General features: G+C 51.0%; 1 long non-coding RNA gene across 1 annotated transcript; it reads left to right on the forward strand.

Annotated features, from left to right (window-relative positions):
- The first annotated feature begins 236 nt into the window (after nucleotides 1–236).
- Nucleotides 237–4793, forward strand: LOC122677868. Its single transcript, XR_006335943.1, has 3 exons — nucleotides 237–281; nucleotides 1371–1480; nucleotides 2911–4793. It is a non-coding gene; the product is annotated as an uncharacterized LOC122677868 (long non-coding RNA).
- Nucleotides 4794–5726: the final 933 nt, after the last annotated feature.

The raw sequence follows: 5726 nt of genomic DNA on the forward strand, positions 1-5726 counted from the left end.
CCTTCATTGGGCTGGCTCTGGTGGGACGTAAGGGGAGGTGTTACTACCGCATTCATTTCTATGTTCATTTATGGATTCATCTTTCAGCCTTTATGGAGCCAGGCCTGGGTACACAGATGAATAATATATGGTCCCTGCCTTTAAGACGCTCAAAGGGAGGGGGGAAAAGCAAATAGACCATTGGCACACAGTGACAAATGCTGGGCTAGAGGTCTGCCCAGAGGGCTGGCGGGAGCTGTGAGGCATGTGCCGGACAGACCAGGGCCGGCCTCGCTGGGAAGGTGAGTCTCGAAGGGTGAGAGGGGCCAGCCAGGTGGGAAGGCAGGAAGGGCGTGTGAGGCCCTGTGCCATAAAACGCAGAGTGCTGGGGCCCGCCAGCCCCGGGTAAGGCCAGGCTTAGGGTCCCAGGTGGGGATTGAGAATCCCCATCTCTCATGGAGAGATGAGGGCTTCAGGTTGGTGCCCGAGAGCCAGGATTCCCCTGCTAACAGGCGGGAAATTATTGCAAGATTTCCTCAAGGGAGAGACACAGCCAGATTTGAATTACACAAAGATTGAGTCTGGGAGAGGTGAGGAGATGGGAGCTGGAGGCAGGGGAGCCTGTTAGAAGGTGATTTCAAGTAGGAAATGATAAGTCACCGCTCAGTCACCTCAGAACCCTCCTGGACACACTCACCCTTGTTTCGCTTTTCTGATGCCCATTGTCTTTAGTCTGGTTCACAAGCGCTGGGACCCGCCCGAAGTGTTAGTCGCTCAGTCGTGTCTGACTCTTTGCAGTCAGTAGCCCACCAGGCTCCTCTGTCCGTGGAATTCTCCAGACAAGAATACTGGAGTAGGTTGTCATTCCCTTCTCCAGGGGATCTTCCTGGCCCAGGGATCAAACCCAGGTCTCCTGCCTAGCAGGCAGAGTCTTTACCATCTGAAGCACCAGGGATCCTCAAATAGTTTCCCCTTCTCCCCCAGTGAAATACAAATAGCTGACCTCCCGGGTGGCGTTGGGCAGGTGAGAGGGTTGGTGGGACCGGTGGTCAGGGAGCCGTTTGCAGTGCAAGGCCTGGTGCCCATGGGCCAAGCCGCTGAGGAAGGGCGGGGCAGGGGCCCGGGAGGTGTGGTGCCAGCCTGATTTGGGGACGAGCAGAAGGGAACAGCAGACCCCAAGGTGGTCAGAATCAGGAGTACAAGCTCCCAGGAAGGGCAAGGACACCTTTGTCACGGAGGCCACAGACTCAGAGGCTGGGCCATGTGACCAGGGAGGGGTCGAACAGCCAGCCACCCACGTGCCCTAGGCCTTAGTTCTGTGTGGCATGTGATTTGCTTAGAACTTTAATCGCCTGAATCACCACTCACTGCCCGTGTTTCCCTTTTCCCAGCAAGGTCTGGCCCCTTGGTGTCTGTTTTCCTGGTCCCCAGGAAGGCCCCAGAGGATGGTAGTGAATGTCAGCCCTGGGTCCGGGTTCTCCTACTCCAGACTCACAGGGAGGTAGGTGGTGGTGGGTGGGGGTGGGTGTCTTACACAACAGGCTTGAGAGCTCAGGGCCCAGAGCAGTTGATTGAGGGATGGAAGGGATTGAAAGGTAGTTGCTGAACCACAAAAGATGCCGGGATTCTTGGCCTCTAGAGAAGAATTCAATCCAGGGCCAGAGACGAGGCTTGTCGGCTCAGAGATTTTGTGCAATAAAGTTTTATTAAAGTATAAAGGAGCGAGAGAAAGCTTCTGACATAGGCATCAGAAGCAGGCACGAAGAGTGCCCCCCAGCTAGTCTTTAGCTGGATGTTATATAGCTACTAGCAGTCTGCTAATTGAAGAAAGGAAATGTCTCAAAACTCAGAGAATGGCACCAGGCCCCTCACCCACAAGATGCATTTTGAGATAACCTTGGCACCAGGTGAGTCATCCCTGGCCATAAAGTGATTGACATGAATCTTGAAGAAAGGCAGATTTCTATACAAATACATAGTTTCATTAACATAGATTAGGACAATGTATAACATACTGGTTTGTCAAGTCGGTTCTGAGTCTTTAGGTGAGACTTCAAAACAGAGTCTGGGGTAAATACGGAGCACATTAACATAGCTTAAGACAAACATTTCCATAAGAAAGCTGTACTGGTTAGCTCAAGGTTTGAGAAAAGTTAAGATTAGGTGGAACCAGGTGTCATTATGGCAACACAGAATTTTAAGAGAAACCTCTTTTTAAATTTGTATAAAGAAGGGGAAAAAATGTAACACTAGTTTGCTTCCTCCTGCCACTTGAGAGAGAGAGAGAAAATGTCTGACACTTGCAGCCTATTTCCTCTGTTAGGAGGCCCCTGGCCTTCCGGCCTGTTACCCTCACAGGATCCAAGTTTCTCAAGGAAAAGAACCCTGAACTCTGAAGGGTTTGGCCTCATCCTGCCTGTGTTCTCAGCAGAGTGGCCTTGGAGAAGTCTATTCAGTTCTCTAAGGAATTGCTTTTCTCCTCCGCACAGTGGAGGAATTGGACAAGAAATGGAACCCATAAGGCCCCTTCAAACACCTACCTTCAGTGAAAGAGGTGCGGTTTTCTCCAGTACACGCTGGATCACCATCCCTGCGCCCCTGCCTTGGCCCCTGGGGTTTCCGGGCGGACCCCTCGCTTCTATGAGGGGTGTGTCCCGTAGAGCGCCTTCCCCGCGTTTCCGCTTCCGGCTCAGAGGACGCTCTCGGGCTCCGCCCCCCGCCCCGCCCCATCCTGGCTCTGCTGGGGGCTCTGGGGGTCAGAGTCACCGCTGGTTTACATTTCGCCCCCAGAGGGTGAAGACGAAGGACTCCTAACTTGTCCACAGCCCTAAAAGCCCAGGAGGCGATTCCCAGTCCCCCTCAACCCCAGGACAAATATCCCCCGTTCCATCACTGCAGCTGTTCCTCAGAGACCTTTTTCCTGATTTCCAGTTCCGGCCCTGTGTGGTCCCTGTAAGCCCCACATCTGTGCCGAGTGCTGTGTCTTCCGAGGAATATTGCTGTTGGTGTTTATCCAGGCTTGGGAGTGAAGATGGAAGTCAGAGGACAGCAAGGCGGAGCTGGAGCAGAGGTCCTGGGCAGCAGGGAAGGTGTGGCTCAGTCTTGGAGACGACGCCCTTTGGGGCAGACAGGAGAGACTGGGAGTCACTCCACATGGTCCTGTGTTTTCCCCAGAGCGAACCTCAGGCCATTTCTCCTGCAGAACTGGCAATGTGGGGTTTATCTGTCTGCGCGGGCAGCCTGAGGTGGGGCTCTCTCCCGGGGGACTCTCTCTAGACTCTGTTCTAGTCCTGGCTCGGCTACTTCTCAGCTGTGTGGCCTTGGGAAAGGAACCTGACCTTTCCCGGTTTCCTCCTGTGAAATGGAGACGTGACCTCTGTATGGTTGGGAGATCAAAGTGAGACCTTGCTTCCAAACCACACCCTCAACTCTTAGATGGCCAGTTATAAATGGTAACTGAGATAATCAACAGAAAGCACCCAATAAGGGAGCTGGGATATGGCAACTGCTCAACAAATGTTAATTCCCTCCCAGGTGACTCAAATTTCAAACACAGCTTGTTCCCAACTCCCCTCAAGTCCTTCCTCCACCCCCACCCACGACCTCACACTTGCACCATCTGCATTTCCTCTGTCAGGGTGTGGTACCAAGGGCTGCCCAGCCCAGAGACTGGAGCCATCTTCTCCTTTTGCCCTATGTCCCCTGGGTTCCCAAGTCCCATCTATTCTGCCCCTAGCTCATATCAGTCTTCCTCAGCATTGCTGCTAACACCATCTAAACCGTGAGGCAAAGACTTAAAGACTTCTAACTGGGCTCCAGGACTCCGTTCCCTCTCCGGCTGCAATCTGCCTTCCACGCACCTGATTAAAGCACAAAGCTGGGACTTCCCTGGTGGACCACTGGCTAAGACCCCGTGCTCCCAATGCAGGGGGCCAGGGTGTTCGATCCCTGGTCAGGGAACTAGATTCCATAGCAGCTTAGAGTTTGCATGCCTCTACTAAAGAACTCATGTGCCACAAGTAAAACCTGGTGCAGACAAGTATATAAATAGGTATTTAAAAAATAAAACGCAAAGTCAGCATGTCGTGCCTACGTCAACAGCTGCCCCCCGCCCCCCGACGTCTGTGGGTGATACACAAGCACAGTAGCATGAAGGTCTCGTGTCAGGCTTGTCGATTTCCCATCGTGCTTTCAGGCCTGAAGTCTTTGCCCATACCGTTCCTCTGCCCAGCGCGTTTCCCTTCTCTCATTCTCATGATTAACCCTTATTTTTCCATGAAGGCACAGCTCAGGTGTCACATCCCTCAGAGAGACTTTTGTGACCTTTTCCTTCCCCTTAGCTTGGGTTAGGAGCTGCACCTCCAAGCTCTGGTGGCAAGTAACTCCCTGGCATAGAGCACTAAAGTTGTCTCATTATTTGCCATCTTTTCCTACTAGACTGTGAGCTGCATAAGTGCAGGCTCTGTAGTTATTCATTAGATATCAAATACATATTTACCAAAGCCTACTTGATCAGCCGGAAGCAGAGTTAGGCCCTAGAGATGCTAGGGTGAGGGGCAAATGAGCCCCGACTGTGCACTCAGGGATCTTAGTGTTGCAAGTGTGAGTTGCTCAGTCATGTCCGACTCTGTGTGACCCCATGGACTGTAGCCTGCAAGACTCCTCTGTCCATGGGGTTCTCCAGGCAAGAAGACTAGGATGGGTGGCCATGCCCTCCTCCAGGGGATCTTGCCTGACCCAGGGCTTGAACCTGGGTCTCCCACATTGCAGGCAGACTCTCTACCATCTGAGCCAGCAGAGAGTTGTGTTCCTTGAAGAATCACACCATGATGGAGAGGAGCACTGTCCTACGAGAGCTCCTGGGAAGTATCTGTGTTAGTTGGGGTTCTCCAACTAACTAGAGAAGCAGAACCAGTAGGGTGGCTAGACAGACGGAGGAGAGAGAGATAATAGAGATGAGTGATATGCGTTTTTTATTTTCTTTTTTTAACTGAAGTATAGTTGACTTATAATATTGTGTTAGTTTCTGGTGTACAGCAAAGTGATCCAGTCATATATGCACATATATATAATATATATGTTAAAGATTCTTTTTTATCATAGGTTATTACAAGGTATTGAATTTAATTCCCTGTGCTACATAGTAGGACCTTGTTGTTTATCTATTTTATATATAGTAATGTGTGTCTGTTAATCCCAAGCTCCTAATTTATCCCCCTGACCCTTGATATTATGATTTATAATAAGGAATAGATATTTGGTCTTCATTCTTGTTCCTGGCACAGAGCTCCTAAAATCCTTGGAATTTCCTGTGGGAAGAGACATAAAGGTGCTTTTTGTTAATGAAACAAAACTCCTAGGTAACCTAAGGATGGGGCCTGGTTGCCTTCTAGTCCTGTTCACTGACCTCCAGGGAGGCAAGAAAGGAGGAGGACTGAATTCAAAATCAGCGGCCAGTGATTTACTCAACCATGCCCGTGTAGTGAAGCCTCCACAATCCCCCAAAGTATTGGGTTCTGAGGACTTACAGCTTGGTGAACACGTGGAGGTTTGGGGAGAGGGGTGCCCAGAGAGGGCATGGACACTCAGCGCCCCTTTTCTTATACTTTGCCCTACACATCTCTTCCATTGGCTGTTCCGCATTCGATGCTTTGCAATAAACTGTAGTGAGGAAGCTGAGTTCTGCAAGCCACACTAACAAATTGAGCCTGAGGAAGGCTCAACTGTGGGAAACCACAATCTGTAGC

This window comes from Cervus elaphus, chromosome 20, assembly GCF_910594005.1.
Source record: "Cervus elaphus chromosome 20, mCerEla1.1, whole genome shotgun sequence".
In the NCBI taxonomy this organism is placed as follows: Eukaryota; Metazoa; Chordata; class Mammalia; order Artiodactyla; family Cervidae; genus Cervus; species Cervus elaphus.